Here is a 21,319-nt window from a genome sequence, read left to right on the forward strand (position 1 = left end):
TTAGCTTTTCTTTATTTCCTAATATGTACATCTAATGCCACCAATATTTTTGTAACTTCTGCTTTAGCTAGAAAGATATCGAAATTTTAAACCTATAGGGACCAAATAATTTTAATTTTCCAGTGTATTTAACTACCATTTGATCCAGCAATTCCACTCCTTGGTATGTATCCAAAGAAAATAAAAACCCTAATTAGAAAAGATATGTACACCCCTAGGTTCATTGCAGCATTATTACAGTAGTAAAGATATGGAAGCAAGCTAAGTGCTTGAATAAAGAAGATGTTATATATATATTGGATATATCTCCTCAGACAAGAGAAATAAAAGCAAAAATAAACAAGTGGGACTACACCAAACTAAAAAGGTTTTGAATGGGGATATTGCCAAATACTAAGCTCTATAAGATCAATTATTTCCATTCAGCACTTTTAAACATTTCACATATTTAAACTTTTTTTGATTTTCATTTAAAAATTAGACCTCAGTATGTTTGTAAATCCTTTTAAGTTTGCATATCTCCATTTCTACCCAGTCTCCCATCCTTCGCCCTCTAATTTGGTTTTAAGAATTTCTTTGTCTTTTTTTTTTTTTTTTTTTTAACAAATGAAAGGCATATTAAGGTATACCTCAAGTTTTTGGGGTTTTTTTCTTTATACTTTTTCTTTGGTTTTCACAGAATTTACTGGGTCTGTGAATGGATTTCTAATACATTTGGAAATTTTCTTAACCACCATCTGTTTATTGCTTTTGCAACAATCTCTCCCTTTTTTCTTTCTAGGCCACCAATTATACATATCTTAGGTCTTTTCCCATGAGTGTCTAACTTTTTTTTTTTCATTCTCTTCTCGCTGTGTGCTTTAATTTGGTAATTGAAGGTATCAGTGTACTTTCCCATTCACTAGTACTGTATTGTGCTATTGTCATCTTCTATTAAAACCTGCTAATGAGGTTTAATTATGTGTGTGTGTGTGTGTGTGTGTATATACACATAATTAAATTCAGTCCTATCATTACTATTTGGATAGGGTCTTTTTAAGTTGCAATCCTTTGAAATTCTTCGTCCTTCTCTTTTTCTATCTTTGTTTTTATTTTCTTGTACTTAATATTCAGAAATTTTAAAATCCTTTTTCAGATAATTCCAATATCTGGATTACCTGTGGGTCTGTTCTTTCTTTTTTTCTTGATTATTGGATATACTGTCCTTTGGTATTCATATACATATTCTATCCATTGCCAGGCATTAGATATTTTTTAAAATGTAGTACACCAGAGGGCTCATCATGCCCTATTCTTGGGTGCAAGATGATAGATATAATCCATTCGAACAGGCTGTATTGGATAAAAAACTGGAAAAAAGCCCCCATTAAGGCTTATTCTGCCTTCTACTCACCCTGGATTCCAGCATTTTACACAATGAGTCTGGTATAGTTACTAGGACCCCTTTATCTGATGGGTCATCATTTTATTGTTATTTCATACTACTGCAGAAATTTTTTCTCTGCTTTTCAGAAGCTTTTTCTGTAGATTTTTCCTCCCACCCCATGGAGTCCCAGTGTGTCAAAAATTCTGAGGGGAAAGTGATCATGTGCTTGAGCCACTCAAATCTCCATCAGAAGCTCTTTATATACCTTTATGCTTCTCAACAGCCCTCTGCCTGTTTTGAACTGTGCTTTGGAAAGAATCATCAGTCACTTGGCCATGTTTGGAAATGGCAGATATACCTGGGAGTAAAAGCAGCTCCAGAAAGTCAGCTTCTTTCTCTGAGCTTCTTCCTTCTCTAGAATCTGAGCCACACTAGATCTTGTTAAGCAGCTCTCTGTTGTGTTTGAATAGATGCTTTCTATATATTATCTGGCTTTTCTAGTTTTTCCAGGTGGGAACATTCATCTGTGGACAGATATTCCATCCCAATGAGAAGCAAAATGTATGTGATATTTTTTATTAAGTACTGACTATATGACAGACTCTAATTAGTGAAGGGTAGTTGCTTTCCCACTATTTGCTACTAATCTGAGGGATTCTCACCTTCACTCTTCAGCTTTTGATTAAAGGCAAGAGCTCAGAGTAGTGTAATACAGGGAGTTTTTTCTTTATTTGTATTGTTTTTTGTTTTTTGGCTATAAGTATCTCAGACACATGAATATATTCTTAAATATGATTAATAGAATCATAGAATTCATAGAATTAAATAGAATAATTTTTCACTGAATATTGCAAATGTAATTTAGAATGGAGGATTTCTAATTAGGAAAATTCTGTAGTATGACTGTAATGTACAGCTGGTGTGGAGAAAATATAATAATAATGAAGACGGTGATGATTGTATTAATGATAAATTATTGATATCTATAAAGTTCCAGGCACTGTGAATATTCTTATTTTGGTATTATTTTAATTATTTTTCATATCATTCCTTTAAGATACATATCATTATAACTCATAATTTCAAATGATGGGACTAATATTTACAAAAATTAATGTACTTCCCATAAGGGATAGAATCATTAAATAGTGTGTTTCAGATAACACCCATGCACTAATTCCATGCACCTTTGACAGACTGTTCAAAAATAAATTAGGGATTAGTTTCTAACCAAGGAAAGGGAAGTTTTGTGTTACACATGTTCTATATTTCTAGAAGCCTTTAATAAGATGCCCAAGTTTAACAGCTTTATTTTATCCAAAAGCTCCATTTGTGTGTTCTTGAGCAGAAGCTAAATTCAGAGGAAAATGGTAAATGAATGAAGTACACTCCCCTCACAGATAGGAAAGTGCACATTCCAACGAAGGAGATTCATGGAGGAAGAAGTCAAATTCATTTAACTAAATGTATACAAAATTTTGAATAATATTCAGAACTTAACTATCATTCTTACTACATAATCACCAAAAATACAAAGATGTTAAGTCTAGGGATTTGAAGAATCCCAGAGCACTCTAACTTTGTACTAAACAACATGATCTAAACCACTTGCACTTCTGTTTCCTGTCAGTCAGTGTTTTGTGCTTTAGTGCAGAGGTACCTTAAATCATGTTATAGATGATAAACCTAATGTAATAGAAACTTCCAAAAATTCACACAGTGTAAGGAACATTTTGTATCCATTTATTTGTCAGACCAAGACTCTTACATGAAACTCTTAACCATTATTTGGAATTTTTGGCCATATTTTTTCAAAAATTGTTTGATAACTTCTTACATGTGAAAGGAATTAATTGGCAATTGCTATCATTTTCAAAAATTACTAGTTATATTCTTACTATTTTTAAAGAAACCACTTCCCATGTAAGAATCATTATTTTTATTATCCTTGAAAATTATATTAAATAGCAATTTGAAGAAACGGCATCTGAAAGTCTCCTCCCAGAATGTTTAATAAGACAAAATAATAATAATAAAAAAGAATTTGAAACATAATGCACAATTATCTAAATATGGAGAATTCCCTTATTTTTACAAAATCAAAAGTTTCCATTACTTCTTTCTATTATTCACAAGAGATGTGAATGAATGCAAAGATTTTGCACATCTCACTTTTGACAGAGGTCAGGTCTACATTCCAGCCACAAGGCCCCAGATCCTATTGAGAATGAAATGTGAGCACAGAAAGCTCATTCTTGTCTTATCTTGGACAGCAGCTCTACAGTTTTTCTGGTAGTTTGAATATTCTAAAGGATTATACTGAGGATGGGAATTTTCTCGGGTGGTTATTTGTTCTGTTTTCATCAGACACACTAATATACAAACCAGAGAAAGTTTAGAAGTATTGGTTTCCCTTATCAGCTAGTATCTCTATTTAGGACTTATAGTAATGGTTTGCAGAAGTTTTCATTTGTCGTAGAAAGAATTCTTTCCATTTCTTGTAGTAAGCTACCTGCAATTTTCTTGTATTAGTTAAACTCAGTTTAATGGATTATGAAATAAAATACAATTATTTCTTGGAAAAATAGTTTCCTTTTTTTTCAAAACAGAGGCTGTATTGGTAATCCTCACTAGCTATCAGCAGCAATAACAGTCTTAGAAGGAAAAGATTGTCCCAAAGAGCAAAACTTAATGTTAATAACAACAACCAAAAAAAGGTACAAAAGGCCCCAGAAAAAGCTATCATACTGCAGAATTGATAGTGGGAAAGCACATAATTGTCTCCTTTGAAAACCTTATCAGACCACATATATTAGCTCACATAAAACTGTCCAATTAGGTCAAGATCCAGAAAAGGAAACATTTTCTCAAAGGCATTTTGGTAGTTAAAGTCAGTAAAATAATGATCTTTACTCTTATTAACACTGTAACTCATAATCCCAATGACGAGAGAGTGCCCATAAAAGTAAGGCAAAATTATATTTAAATATTTTCTAAATTTTTGTCTTTTAAAATTTAGTTGATTTGTTTTATTATGATTATTTTTTCTGATAATCAGCTATGCAATTTTTATTGCACGTGTTTTAGCATGAATATGAGTAAAATCCAAGTCTCAGAACATTCAAGACACATACAAATGTGGCACAAAATATTCAGTTTTTAAAGATGATTTTTATTAACAATACTCTTTCAGAGGCTCTGACATAGCATATAGAATTATTTTTTAAATAGTCAGATAAAATAATTTTGTGCTTTAATTTGTGTTATATTAGGTGAAGTTTGCATTGTGTGGAGCTCCCACTTACATCTTAGCCTAGCAGCAGCCTCTAAATCACTTTTTGTGCCTGTTAGCTGTGCACAAAAAAAGCATCATTTATGGCAGTGGGTATGAGCATCTGGCTCTAGGGATATTAAATCTGATGTATCATAGATGCACTTAACTTTTTGGAAATGTTTTTAGATGTAAAGCACATGAAGAAGATGCCTTTCCATTTAAAGGGGAAAAAAGTATCATGCTCATTGGTTTAAAGTTCATATGTATGTGTAAATGCGTATGTATCATAAATACTTACAGATTTTGAGATGCTATGTTGTGTATTTAAAATAGATTTTTGTTCTCCATTAAGAAATCATTATTGTGAAAATTTGTCTTAAAGAGTTTCTTTCTAACCATTCATAACAAAATTACTCATATTATCTTGTTTCAAAGATTTTATTCCTAGTTTTGTTTATGGTTACAAACATTCTTAATAATTTTAGAAAATAGCATATGACAAGATGTAAAGTATAGAAAAGAAAAAAAATATTTGTAATGACATATTTGAAGTGTTGAAATGATACATTTTATAGGAGATGTTATAATAGGTATTCATTTTTATATATTTCTGAATATCCCAGATAAGGACTAGGTTGCAGATAAAAAACAACAACATTGCAAAAACAATTTATCAGCTTTTTAAACTCTCTAACCTACTTAGTGTTACTTAGATCGATCACTATGTTTATATTCAGGCTTTAAAACAGAAATTCTAAGACTAAAAACACAAGACATCTCATGATTCGTTCCCTACTTACAAGGCTCGGGCCCAGAGACACAGCTTTATAAACTTATTTTCCCTCCTCAATCAAGAAATAGTGGGGTCTAGGGAATATACATTTTTAGATCTGCTTTTGAATGTCTGGTCTTTAGTGAAGATCCCATAGATCTTCCTTGGGAGGGAAACCTAAGAGTAAGGCCCGTCCCAGCAGCACTGAAGGAATTAATCAGACAATCCCATCATAATATCCTCAGCTCTCTAGCATAAAAGAGGGATTTTATACTTATATTGATATATTACTTTAAGATTCAAGTGTAAGGCATTGACTGTTGGCCACATCCTTGTACAGGTTGTCAGCATGGAAAGAATTCTGAAACAAATTATTAGTATGGAAACACTGTGTTCATTATGTCTTTGGACCTCTTTAGTATGTCTAAAAATTGCTACACTATACATTTAAATAGTGTTACAATTTCCTGACATAAGACCACTGATGTCTATATGATATTGCAAATTGGTCATTGATTTATTTAGGGCGAGATGATTGAAATTTCTTTTGATAGGAGCTCAAAGAAAAGCATTAACAAAGAGCTGAACCTTTAGGTGGTAATACCAGTAGAACATAAATAATAATAGCAACATTAATTGAGAGCTTACTATACTAGGTATATCACATTCTGAGTCATTTAATCACCCCCAAAATTCCATAATGAAATAAGGACTATAGTATCTCCATTTTAGATATAATGAAATCAAAGATCATAAAGTTTATGTTTCTAATAACCACATATCTAATAAAACAAGAAGTCAGGATTCAAACTCAGAAAGTCTGAGTTGGTAACTCACACTTTAATGACAAATAATTGAAGATAACAAAACAAGATTAAATATCATCAGTGATCTGATAAAGGTAATTCTTTTACAGATCATAATAATTTACAACTTTTTAAAAATTCTGTATGAAAATGATGCATTTGTGTCTGACAAACAAGGTTCATGCCACATAATTATGATACCCAAGTTGTATAATTTGTATACCCAAGTTGTTTACAGTGTATTCAGGAGAAAAGGTTTTATTCTGTTTCCAGAGGGAAACTCAGGCGAGCCTCATGACTTTTCAGGTTACTTTTGTGTAAACAAGAGTCTGTATTCACTTTAAGTCATTAAATGATCTTTAATTTGATCATTAGGCTGCCCACTCCCATACAACAATGTCAACCCGTCCCTCATGAGTCACCTACGGTTGTGGGCAGGGATGCGGTCTCCTCTGTTCTCTTTCTAAGTGTGGTTTTTGACCACATTGGAGAGTTAAGAGAAACATAAAAATTACATTTAGCAAGCACTATTTCTATCAATACATCCTCTTGCAGTATATGGGCCCAGAAGTGTTTAAATCTCTCCCTTTGTGGGTGCTTTAATGGCTTTTTAGGAACTGTCTACTGCGGAAGACCTCTTAGCTGTATTTCACCTGAATGAATGATGCATTCAGCTCCGGTTAGTGGCTCCCCACCAAATTCTGCTTTCTTGCACTGGCCTACTTCATCTAAACTGGGAAGTTAATGTCATTCAGGTCCCCAAATGAGCTGATATAATGCTTGTTCTCAGAAACATCTCAGCAGAATTGAGATCAATTAACCCATGGCAATAACTCCCTCATCAATATATCCTTTATTGGCTTTTCCCCAGTCTCGTCTCACTTCTCTAATTCCTCACTTTTGCTTCCTGGCATCATCAACCAACTAAATTACCTGCACCCAAGACCTTTTCTTAGAGCTTATTGGGAAGAAATTCCAAATGAAGACCAGTGTCAATTGTCATTGATGTTATTATAATTATAAGTTCCTTGATAAGCATGGAAATAAGGTAAGGTATAAAAGTTATTACCACTGCAAAATACATGATTAAAATAAATTCACAGAACGCTAGAAAAATTATTTGATTTAGATTAGAAAATCAGTTTATTCAGTGACTTGTCATAGTATAATACACTTACCTTTTAAGATTATTTTTCACCATATTTGGAATTGCTTCTCATGTTTGCCTTTTTAACATTAACTATAGTCACATTTTCACGATGTCCTTGTTTTAGAAAAATTAGGATTAATAATATGAAACAAAGACATTTGTTAATTTGGTGACTGAGAAATTTAAAACACAGCTAGTTATCTGGAATATTCCTTATCTAGACACTTTAGTGATATAAGTATTAAGTTGATAACATTGTTGGTATTGAATTTTCATTTTATTTAATATTCTATTAGTATGGCCCATAAATTTACTTATCTCACATAAAAATTATAGTGAAATACATATACTTTAAAATGTATAGTTAAATACATATGCTTTAAAACTTTGTTACCATGTAACTGCTTTGCTGTGTGATTTATGATTTACAAACTTGTCAATGAAAGAGAACAATTCAGTAAATCAACTATCAAGATTAAATTGATCAAATCCTTCTGTTTTAGTGGCTGATTTTAGAAAATTATCTCATTAAAACAATCTTTGCTCTACTTAATTATATGGCCCCAGAAAGTTGGAGTTTTAAAGCTATATTTGCATAAACCTAACCATGGTTACCTATCAAATATTTTCCAAAAGCTTCTCAGTAATATTGCCTTTTATTTCCTTTTCTATGGGGATGCTGCAGAGGCATAATGCAGCCAATACAAAATTATTTGTCAGCCAAACCACATTCCCGTCTAATTATGCCCACCTGGTACATGGGACCTCTACACATGTGCTAAGAGTGGTAAAATGAATGTGCTGTCTTTTTTAATGCAATCAACAGTGATGTGGAAATGTGATTTTTTTGCTTGCTGCTAAGTTTTATTAAATGCAATGGAAAAACTAACAACAAGGTTTTCAAGGATCATAAGGAAGATAAAAACACAAAATATGGCAAAATCCTTCATAAAATTAACTAAGCATTCCAAATTTTGAAAGACACATCTTTGGTGTATAGAAAGAGACAAAGTGCTGAATTGTCTCAAAAGGAAGTTTACAATTTTCTAGCATGATATATGGTGACGTATTCAAGAAAAAATATATATTTTGAAAAGGTTGCTTGCTTCAAATGTTATTCACTTGATGAATAAAAAACCCCAATATTTTTCATCAGCACGCTTGATGTCAATTCTACTTTTTGCGTGGGACATTATTTCACCTGAAAGCTGTTCAGCTGCACACAGACATCTGTGTTGTCCTGCCGACTGAGAGTCCAAGTGGTCTGGCAGGCATTCAAAATGATTAGCAATAGAAAACCTCATTTGGAAAAGAGAAACATTCATGGAGACTTGAGTTCAGTGACTTTCCTTTGTGTCTAAACTGCAGGGGGGGAAAGATCTTATTTTTAAGCATAAAAAGAACACACCTTAAGAGAAAGTGTTGATAGTTTTGATGCACTCGTTAATGAGTACCGGCTCTCTTGTTCTCTCTTAAATGTTGACATCTAAAGAGCTCTGAAATATGACTAATATAGTGCTTTGCAATCTTTCCCCTATTATCGCCCATATATTTTATGTCTTTATATTTATTTCGTTATTTACTCAACATTTTTAAAGCCTATCTTGAAGGTTCTAAATTTTTTAACGTTGTTCAAATTTTGTAGTCACAAAATTGTCCCCAAACTCGTCAGACTTGCCAATTTAAGTTCTGATTACAGTCTGCAATTATGACTCAACTCTAGAAGTCTTCTCAGATTTCACTATGTGATATTCATTGATTCAGTCATCATCTATTATTTTATGATTTCTTCCAATGCATATTTTCTGAGCATGTAATTTCTGTAATGGTTTCCTGGCAGACTGCATTGTTCCAAGTATTCAGCATCACTTTCTCTGAGACGGTAATACATACCAATCATTCATCTCAAGCATCATCAGATGACTTGCTCTGGCCAGTGAAATGTGGCACTTCTCACTACTGAACAGACATCTTAAGAGCCAGTTCATGGTTGACAAGTTTTCTTTCTGCTTCGCCTTGATGATAAGAAAATGCTCTATAGAGAACATCTCCATCAACCTGAGTCCTGAAAAAAACACAATGAAGAGTAAACCGAAATCACTATGGACATGTAGAATGGATAAAAATAAATCTTTATTGTAAAGCAATGAAATTTAGAGTTGTTCCATACTTCAGTATAATGTAGTCTATTGTGTCTGAAACAGGACTCACTATTTTAGAGTTAAAAGATTCTGGGGAGTTTCTTTGGCAGGCAGGGTGATATAGCATAAAAAAAAAAACTTGTATTTAAATCCTGACTCCATTTTTTGAAACTTATTTGGTCTTGTACAAATCACTTTATTCTGTGAGCCTCAGATTTTGTATCTGAGTAAAATTTATAATAACAAATATGTCAGTGGTTCGAGCAGAAAAATTGATTTCATGCCCAGCCCCAGTTTTATTCATTTTAAAATGTAATTTTACAATTATTTTAGCTATTAGAAATTTCATACAGGAGAGGTCTAGTCTGTTGTGTGCCAGTTCAGCTAGAATATGGTAGACAGATTTTTTTCATCTTTACTTCATATTCCCTGTCCTATATACTTTATGAAAGGGATGACGTGTACTAAAATATCCTGGCTATTATTTGCACAGTATTGTAACTGTGACATCACACGAGTTATTGGCTTCTCACAGCAGAATCCTAGGACAAGGGATAGAAAGGCTGATTAAATTTAGTCATGGTGACAACCCCACTGGCACTCATCAACATTAAGTGAAATAGCAGTAAATTTAAAATGGAACAATGCAAAATAAAATTTTAAGAACAAAACTTTCTTCTTGAAAAGAAAGGAGAAATATACTGTTTTATCAAACAATGGTAATGACCTAGCAGATTTCAGTTCAAATTTCTTCCAGGAATGGTTATATCTGGTCTTTTTCTTATAGCATTTGACATACAAGATATACGAAAATAATGCCAACATTATTAGACAAGTAGGAAATATAAATGAATAAAGAAAAAGGGCGTGGTAAATTGGATAGTTAAAGCACTAGTTCAATGGGACTTCTGTTATTTAGTTCCAACAATTATTTCTGGTAGAAATAAAAAAATTCAGTGTCTCTAGATAGTCCCAATTTTTCAGAGTCAACCAGAAATCTGTATATTTACAGACTGGATTTTTTCTAAATATTTCCAAGAATTTAAATCTATGGAAGATATATTTCAGTAATGTGTCCATTAAACAAAACACTAGCTATATCTTCAAGTGGACAGTTTATAATCATTAGTCTGTAGATTTATAATTACTGGTTAATGGAATTATATGGGAACATTTAATGCTAAAATAATAATTCTCTTCAAATGGGGCTTCAGTTGGGCTAGGAAAACAAAAAAACAAAAAAGTAAATTGACAAAGAAAAAGAAAAAAACATTACAGATATCTAACATTACTTTCCAGTATATAGCAAGTCCATTATTTTTTCCCATTCTGTGATGTTAAAATCTTAGTCCAAGCTGTTATCATGTCTTCTCTGGGCTAATGTTTCGTAATCCTTTCTTTCTTGTTCACCCCAAATTTTTTCACAACAATCAGAAATATATTTATGCAGTATAAATCACTTTATGCTACCCTTTTCTCCAACCCTGCACTGACTGTTCTTTGCAAGTAGAATAAATATTAAAATACTTCCTGTTGCATGAGAAGCCTTTTCTCTCCTGGTCCCTGCTTCACCCTGTGAACTTAAACCATGTATCATTCTTCTACTCTCACCTTTACTTTCTTTCTACTCCTAGAAGACATCACATCACAAAGTTTGCTAAGGACTTTGCCAAATTTTTCTAATGGGGCATTATCTCCCAGAGCTTAAAGTGGCTGAGGTTTTATTATTGAGGTTCCGATTATTCAGAAAGATCTTAGCTGACCACCATATCAGAAGAAGCACTGTCACATTAACTAGATTTGTTGTTTTCATACTTTGTCTTTATTCAGCCTTTTTTTGCTTTTTAAATTTTTTTCGGTCTCTGTCCATAAGAATTTAAGCTCACAAGGAATTTTTCTAATATTCACAGCTTTGTTCTCGATAGAAATATGTCTGAGAGGTGTGTCTGTGTGTGTGTGTGTGAGTGTGTGTGTTTGTCTGTTGTCTAAGCACTGAAAAAAATCTGGTTTCGGTTAATGTGTCCTTCCATGTTGATGCCAGAATTAGATATGCAACATCCAACACTCAGTGTGAATTTCTTCACCCATTAATTGAAACTACTTGTTGAAAAACTGTGGTTTCTGCTCTCTTAGAATATTTCTCTTTCACTTTGCCTTACTTAATGTGTAGAAATTTATTTGATTTGGTGAGGTTTATTTTTTAATCTACTGATGCCTGATATTATGGAGAACTTGTGTATTACCAAGAATGACAAAATGCAAAGATCCAACCGAAAATACTTTGCTATTTGTTCTTGGGTATCATCTGTCTCACTATTTAAGAATATTTATAATTTTGCCCCACAATCCTGGCAACTATATTATAATCACTTGAGAAATTAAAAAAATAATAATGATGTTTATGATTTAGTTCAGAGATTCTGATAAAATTAGCTAGGATTTAGGGATTTAGCCTCTGTCTGCATTGGTACTTTATGAAAACTCACTCAGGTTTTTTTAGCCAGAATATGAGAACATGAAAACAAATGACCTGTTTGAAGAAAAGCTGAGGCCACTGTAGACAAATCTAATGGAAGGAAGAGAGACCATGTTGATTCTTTTGATATTTTCAAATTAAGTAGTTAGAGGGAGGGAACATAGTATTACAAAATATTGCTGTAAAATAAGAAATTTTTGAACCATAATAAGGATTCTTTTGTTTTCTTTAAAGAGCTCATTTGAATTAGAGATGGCCTATCTCTTTTTTTTGTTGATGCTATTGTGAATCACTTAACACATAAAATCTGTTTTCTCTTAAGTCAGGCCAGTCTTTATCTTCTTCATAATTTTCAAGGTACTGTGCCTAAAATAAGCTCCAATTTCTTTCATATTAGAGTACTTCTCCTCACTTTGGTTTCAGTTGATATGTAGGATTTATGTGATTTTACATGTTAGTGAAGACATGATGTTTCTGGCAATTGAGTAAATTTGATTTTACCGTAGTGTAGTCCTAGCCCTCACCTGTCAGTTGTGTGTCTCATTTTAAATTTTTTAATTAATGAAGAGCTCATTATAATTTAAATATTAATATGTATTTAAGAAATATTCCCCTGTGTTAGGAAGCTAGAAGACATGTTAGAGATTTCATTTTAATATGAAAATATTCAGCGTTTCACAGAAGAAAGAAAAAAGAAGTTAATAAAAAGGACTCTCTAAGCAACAGCACGCAATACATAATGCATACAATACAATATGCAATACTATCCACCAAGTACATAAAAGAAATACTAAAGTGGTAGAAATTGTTTATTAGGACCTGTGCAAACTTCTAAATCCATCATAGCTTTATACATCATGATTATGGTATCCTGTTGTAACATAATGAAACACCGTTTATACAAAGATGTGATTGGATACCAGATCTATTCTGAATAAAGTAGGAATGAGAGAAATATAGAATGTAAAACCAAAGGAACTGAATATATTTTTCCTCCCTCAATCATAAAAGAGGCTAAACTTTTATCAATCCAGATAAACAATTTATTCATTAATTCTTTGAACAAATGCTTAATAAGTTTTTGCTGTATGTGGTACAGATGTGTCACACCCTTCTTGATTACCAGTAGCAAACATACTAGAAAGCTAAGACATAAAAATCAATCATTAGAATGCAAAGTAATATCAGCCATAAAATTGGTCCTATTATAAGAGTTTGGAGGTGGGAGAGATGTCTTGCAACTAAGGTAATCAGAAAACTATTAAGAGAAATTAATCTTTAAGGTGGCTTTTAAGATAAACAAAACAAGAACAACAAAAAATAAAACAGTATTTCAGATAAAGTAAATGCCAACTATGGTTGTACAAAACTGTGATTCCTGTTCAAGGCAGTGTTAACTCAGATCAACAGAGTTAGATCAATGTCTAGGAGTATAGGAAAATGAATATGTGTTGAATGAATTGACTAAATAAATTAATCTGGAAAGATATCAATAAATTGGGTCCAATCTACTACGGCCATTAAAAGACAGACCTAAGAATTTGACCTTTATTTTGTAGAGAAGTATTTTAAGTGTTTTGAATATGGAAGTATCTCAGTCATACAAATAATTTATGACTATCCAACTATAGGCTACGTGATAATTTCTAGGAGAATGGTATAATTAAGAAAGTATAAGGAGCCTAATGGAAAGAGTCTATGTATGATAAAGTGTATATCAAGGTTGTGGAAAGCAGAGAGGAGTACAGAAATGTTTTTCTTCTTTGCATGTAATGACAAATAGATTCTATAGCAGTGTAAATCCCTACGGTGTCATTATGGAGAAATCTAAAAAGACAAGAAAAATTTTTTAGAAAGCTACATTGCTTTACCTAATATGTTTTTTCATATTTTAGATAAGACTAGTTGCATTAGTCACCCCCTCATTTATGATACCCACTTAACCACTACCTAGGAAGAAGGAAAAAAACGTAACAACTGTATACCTGTATCTCAACAAATTCTTGAGATTTGGGGTAGAAATCTCAGGAATTAAGAACATTAAGAAGATATATTTAACACAAAAAATAAAGAATGTCTAAGAATGATTTGTTAAGATATTCAGCAAGAGTTAATCTTGAATTTTTTTCTACCATCTGAATATTGATGTTCTTGATTACAATGGAAGGTAGCCAGACTAACAAAATCTATTAGTCTGGATATGTATTTTCACAAACATCTTATAATCTTCAGAACTTGACGAGTGATGATGTTTCTTGACATCAATTTCATTTTTCTATCCAATTGGCTGACAAAAGACCATATTGCCAAATGGCTGGATTCACTGTGGACCACACGTATTTTGGCTCTGATTGCAGGCGAAAACTATGAAACATAGACCTCATCTGCAAAGAATGAGATTTTCTGAGTTTGTTAGGAGCCAAACAAATTTAACTCTGTAAACGTCATCATCCCACAAAAACAGTGGGTAAGAGCACCCCTACAAAGCTGTGAGATGAAAAGGCAGAATTTCACTTTTAGAGAAGGGAATAAGTAAAGTCTTATGTGAAGAATTTATGGAAATGGCAACCCCCTTGATAAGTTCTCATTATGGGGGAGCCAGAGACCCTAAACAACTCAATACCTCAGAAAGGGTAAAAAAAAAAAAACCCTCTGTGATTACTATCACAGGCTTCAGAACCATGATCTGGGAGTGACTGAGTGCAGTGAAAATTTCTGTGATATTCTAGACAAAGAAGAAGGATATTGTAGCATTGATCACCAAAAAATGGATTTGAGTTCCCTAAAACTCTGGTACAGCTATTTCCATATGAATGAGTATCTAAGTTATTCACATTATTTCCACCTACATTTAAAGTTTTTCAACGTATATATTTATGTAGTGTGATATGATTTCTACAAAGGAGTTCCCATGTATAGCATTACTTAAGATTCCTTTCCAAAAATTTATAGCAAAGCACTGACAGCAATGTATGAAATCTCTCCTATACCTGCTAACGTTGTCAGTGGTGCTATTAGGACCACATGGCCCTGTGTTTTTAGATTTTGCCTGTATGATCAGTAAAAATATATCACTATTCTTTCATTTACAAGTTTCATTTATATGTTTTAATATTAATCATTTGGATTTTTCTCTTTAATGACATCTGCTCATATATTGTTAACTAATTGGTTTTCTATTTATCTTTTTCTGATCAATTTAAATAAATTGTTAATTAGTAAAAAGATCTAAGTGTAGGAGATGAAGCTGTAAAACTCCTAGAAGAAAACATTGCAGAAAAAACTTCATGACATTAGTCTTGACAATGATTTAATTGATATGACACCAAAAACACAGGCAACAGAAAGAAAAATGAAGTACAATTACATAAAGCTAAAAAAATTCTGCACAACAAAGGAAACAATCACCAGAGTGAAAAGGCAACCTATGGAATGGGAGAAGATATTTGCAAACCATATATATCTGATAGAGGTTAATATTTTGAATATATAAAGAATTCCTACAACTCAATAGTAAACAAACAAGCAAACAGAAAAAACTAATAACCCTAAGGACCTGAAATAGGTATTTCTCCAAAGGATAAATGGCTAACATGTACGTTAAAAAATGTTTGATGTCATCACAAAAATGCAAGTAAAGCCACAATGAGATATCACCTCACACCTTTCAGGATTACTATCATCAAAAAAACCCACAAAAGGTAACAAGTATAGTTGAGGATGTGGATAAATTGGAACACTTGCATACTGTTGGTAGGAATGCAAAATGGTGCAGTTGCTATGGGAAAAAATATGGAAGTTCCTCAAAAAATTTAAAATAGAACTATTATATTATCCAGCAGTCCCACTTCTGGGTATTTATCCAAATGAATAGAAATCAGTATCTCAAAGAAATATTAGCACTCCCATGATAATTGCATCACTATTCACAATAGCCAAGATGTGGAAACAAATGTCCATCAACAGATGAATGGATTAAAAAGGAAAACAAAACAAAACAAAACAAAACATGGTATGTATGTTATGTATATACATACAATGGAATACTATTCAGCCTTTAAAAATACGAAAAATTTTTAATTTGCAACAACATGGATGAACCTATAAAACAGTATGCTAAGTGAAATAAGCCAGTTATCAAAAACAAATACTGTATGATTCCACTTATATGAGGTATCTAAAATAGTCAAACTCAAGGAGGCAGCGTGTAGGATGGTGGTTACCAGGGTCTGGGTGGAAAGGAAAATGGAGAGTTACTCATCAACAGACACAGAGTTTCAGTTTAGCCAGATGAATAAGCTCTTGAGATCTGCTGTGCAACATTGTACCTATAGTAAACAATAATGTACACTTAAGATTTTGTTGAGAGGGTAGATCTAATATTAAGTGTTCTTACCACAGTAAAATAAAATTTTAGAAAAGAATCCAAAAATTTGAAGAAAAAAAAAAAGAAACTGTCAGATATATGTATACCTTCAATAGATATTTATGTAGCTCCTTCTTTGAGCTCAAAAATTTTTGTAGTACCATATTTTATTTTGATTCATTGCTACATTCTCTTAGCTTATGTTTAAAATAACTTTTACAATAATAATACAATAATCAGAATAACATTATTCTATAATTTTCTTTATACTATATATCAGATTTTGACATTAAATTTATGCTAATTTCTTACATTGATTGAGAAATAATTTCATTTATTTCTAGGACAGTTTACATAATATTAGACTTACCGGTTCTTTAGAATGTAGATATCTTTTCATCTGACCTTAATGACATTTCAACTATAGATCTTTAATTACCTTTCTAATTGGTTCTGAGATAATTTTTCTATCAAAATTTCCACTTCTTCTGGATCATTTTTAGTAAATTGTATCTTTGTTTTGGGTCATCCATGACCTCTAGCTTTAAAAGTATCTTCAGAGTTCATTCTGTATTATTTTTTTACCCTGTGAATAATTATTTACCCTTGGAACAATTAATAAATGATAATCATGAAAATATTCAATACTATTTAATTCCTGGTGTTAAATGAGTCACTGAAGAATGAACCATAAAAAGATTTTCAATTTGGAAAACTATGAGATGCTAAGAAGCACTAATTTCTGTTGTTGCCATCATCATTGATTTTGTTTTTCTCTTAGAGTATGTTTCAAAGTCATGACTAAATGTTCAAAGAAAACATCTCATTTTTCAAATCGCACTGTCTTGCTGTTAAGAGGATATGATTTCCTTTTCCTAGAAATAATTTGATATTTTACTTGCCTTCCAACATTGCACAAATAGAAACTTTCAAATATATAACCTTAGGATCTTTCAGGAGAAAATAAAAAATGGAACATGCTATTATTACTGAGTGCTGTTATTTTATCATTGTCATCAATACAATCATCCTTCAAATAAGAATAACTTCACATAAAAATTTTCTTGATCATAATAGGCACTATTATTGCTTTGTAGTGATCTGTCTGTTGTGGAGTATAGCTGATAATTATCACTCTGAAATAAAATGCCATTTCTTCACACATTATCTCCTTTGAAACCCTTTGGTGTGACAGAGCACAGTAAAATCATATTAAAGTGCTGATATTAAAATCATGCCATTTGTGAATTACACTGAAAAAAATACAGTTTTTTTACTTTGTTACTTCCCCAAAAGTATTCTCTTTATTTAGTGACTTTCTTGGTGCAATTTACTAGTAAGTTTCTTAAAATGGGAAATAACTGCCAAGAATAGTTGTCCAAAACATTTACATATTTTTAAACTTCTTTGACTTTTTATTTTTTTCAAGAATACTACTATTGTAACTTAAATATTAGAGCACATTTAATAGTGTAGACTATCTTCCTTAACTAAAGCAGCTGTTAAGAATTTTATGTAGATAAATAATACACCAATTATATGAGTTTTTTCAAGACATTCATTCTGTTTGATGTTCACTTAGCACATATGTAAAATGAGGCAGTTAATCCGGTTTTTTTCACTTCTCAAATTGTGTTATCTATGACTTAGCTGGATTGGCAATCAGATGGTGGAAATCAAATAAAAGAATTTCATTAGATTATAAGGAAATAAAACAAGCAATGTAATTTAGGTGGGCTAAGCAAAATTTGGAAGAGAAATGGGGTCAAATTCCTGTGGATCAAAAAGAAAATCTGTATGTTTGTATGCAAGTTAGGAGAGTAGAAAATAAGAACAATGTATATAAGCAAATAGAATTTCTAGGAGTAAAGGGGTCAGAAAGATAAGTGTAATTTTCTTCAATGAAAGTGAAAAATAGCAAATTAATAATAACAAAAATGAAAAGAACTAAGAGTTATAGAATACTTATTCTGTGTCTGGCACTGTAAAAGTTTTATATGGATTATCTAAATTAACCTTCAAAATAATCACAGGGTAGGTGATATCATCATACTCATGTAACAGTTGAGCAATCTAATACTTGCAATAGTGAGGGAATAGTTAATACATGTGACCAAACTCAATCTACCTCTAAATTGTAAACTTGTTTTTACATAATCAATCTCTGCCTACTTCAGTCATAATCTTAGTACCTGACATTACTGATGGTTTAGAATCTGCCAAGCATTATGCTATAAGGTTTAAATGCATTTTTATTCTGTCCTCATAATGAAAGCTTTCATTATGTATTGTTATACCCATTGTACAGATATGTGAGTTCCAAACAGAATTCTTACTTGCTCAGATTCACCTCATAAACAATTAACAGAGCCATAGTCAGTGTGACATCACAGCTTTTTGTCATTCTTCAACAGAAATTATTTTTGATATGAAAGGATTTGAGTAGCAGGTCTGAAAGAAGAGCATAAAACAATGTGGATAATATGAAAGTGAATTATCTCTAAGTTTAACCATCTTTATCTATAAAATTAGAGTATTATCTATTTCACGGCAACATTGACATAATGAAATGAGAAACTGTATATAAAATATTTAAACCTTCATAGGCATAGAGTAAATGTTAAATAAATATTTGTTTTCATTATTCTCATTAGCAACCATAAAACCAAAGTACCAAGTAACATTACAGGAAAAAGTCATAAGAAAGAGAAAGAAAGAAAGAAAGAGAGAAAGAGAGAAAGCAAGGAAGGGAGAGAGAGAGAGAGAGAGAAAGAAAGAAGGAAGGAAAGAAAGAAAGGAAGGAAGGAAGGAAAAAAGATAGAAAGAAAGAAAGAAGGAAAGAAACCCATAGAGATGATTATTGACTGATTTGTACACTTAGAAGAACATATGAGGTAATGAAAATGTGAAAAATGTCTACCAGAGTATTTGGCACATGGAAGGTACATAAAAAGTAATGCTTTATGAGAACTAAGCAATGGAACCTTCCAGGGGAGTAATACTCTTGCATTGAAGTATTACTGGCCTATGCCTTGGTCAGGATTCTCTAGCATCCTGAGCCTTTTTGCCAGCACTCTCAGTTTTCAGTATATATGCCCAGGTCATGTTTCATCAGCTTAACTAGCTAGCTAGCTGGATGATAGATAAAGAAGGTGTGTGTGTGTGTGTGTGTGTGTGCTGTGCATCTGTTTAGGTCTCTAGCACTCTAGCAATCAGTTCTTTCACTATTCAAAAATTGGTCATTTTATTCAAGGAAAGGCTTAACAGTCTTCCTAAGTAATATAAATTTAAAAAAAAAAAAGAAAGGGAAAAAGACCTTTGGAATAAAGAACATTCATGAAAGAAAATAAATGTGGATGTGAAAACTAAAGGATAACCAGGCAATCCATAATTACAGAGAAATAATAAGACTGCCTAAGTACTGAGAGAGAATTATTTAAGCTAGAAATACAAAACAAAGGAAATATTTCCATCAGTGCTGGAGTAACCCCTGAATAATTTACAGCTGCCTTTCTTTAGGGAAGGAAGTAATTATTTTCCAACCTATCAACATAGATTATCAGGTTTGCGCATTTGTATAAAATTGCTTTACTGTATTTATTAGTATGATTTGTGATTTTGTTGCTATTCAGGGATTTTGTTATGATTTAAATGGCTCGCAGAAGGTCATTCTTTGGAGACGTCAGAATTCTAGTGAAAAAAATCTCTTCTAAGTTTCTAACGTGGGCTCCTCGCAATGATTTTTGCGCTTTACAACTATTATTATAATTCTATACTCGTAAACCCAAAGATTAAATATTTCTTTTTATCTTTATAGACTTCATAAGAATTTTTCAGGAGAAAATGTGGTAAAATTTGGTAAATGTTACTATAAATAGGCAAGCCATTTTAAAATTTTATTTTAAAGAGAGATTTTCTGTTTCCATTAAGTTGACTTTAAATAAAGTCACAGGAACATATTCATTCAGTAAGGATCATGGTTACAGAATATTTAAAACTTTATTTTATAGTGTTCAATTTCTCTGGAAGACTAACATTTAGAAATCATTTCATAAAATCACATACTGCTTTTTTACTTTTATAATGTAGGATATGTGCTTTTTTATACCCCAAAATATGTATTCTTATTTTACTAGCATCAGAGTAACAAGCTTTGGGGGCAATGGCTTCTTTATCTGATGAATAAAAGTCATATAATTCATTGATCTTTATATGTAATTCAGAAATAATTTCAGCTAAAAGTGTATATTCATTTTATTGTCATTTCATGGGTTCCGGAGTCCATTGACTCTGATAGCTGAATTTTGAATTTAAGTCTCAATTTGAAGTCTTTCAAATCCCTAATGATTTCATAGCACCATCACCATCAATCAACTCTGTTTTCTTTTATTGTTACTCATGTTCAAGTCATCATAAAATCACAGTCACTTAGCAAAGTAGGTAATATGAAACCTTGCATGATGGAAATCCATAATGGTCTAATCACTAGTTTGTATAAATACAATACTCTCAGTTATGTTTCTTAAACATTTATCATTTTAAAATTTACAGAATGTATTCGATCATTTGCCGTAGCTCCCTGAACCAAAATGTTGAATTGTATAATATATCACACTGAACACAGAGTAAAAAATAACAAAATGTCAAGATCTGTTTACAATTTTGTTTAGTCACAAATTTTTCTTTTTGCCTTTGATTCTTTCCTTTCTTAATATAAAACAGATTTGATTTAAACTGAAATCTACATTTCAGTCATATCCAATAACAAGTAATCTTCCAATCAGGAAAAAACTTCTTAACTGGCCCAAAAAGCTCCTCCATAGTCCTCGGTCTAAGATTTTCCCCATTAGTTTCCAGATACATGGAGATTAGTAAAATGTCTTCTGCTCACCCTGTAAAGAAAAACATTAAGGCAGTGTTTTCCTACATGTTTAGCTGGAAAATAATTCCATGGTATACTTATACTTT

The sequence above is a fragment of the Eubalaena glacialis genome, chromosome 5, assembly GCF_028564815.1.
Source record: "Eubalaena glacialis isolate mEubGla1 chromosome 5, mEubGla1.1.hap2.+ XY, whole genome shotgun sequence".
Lineage (NCBI taxonomy): Eukaryota > Metazoa > Chordata > Mammalia > Artiodactyla > Balaenidae > Eubalaena > Eubalaena glacialis.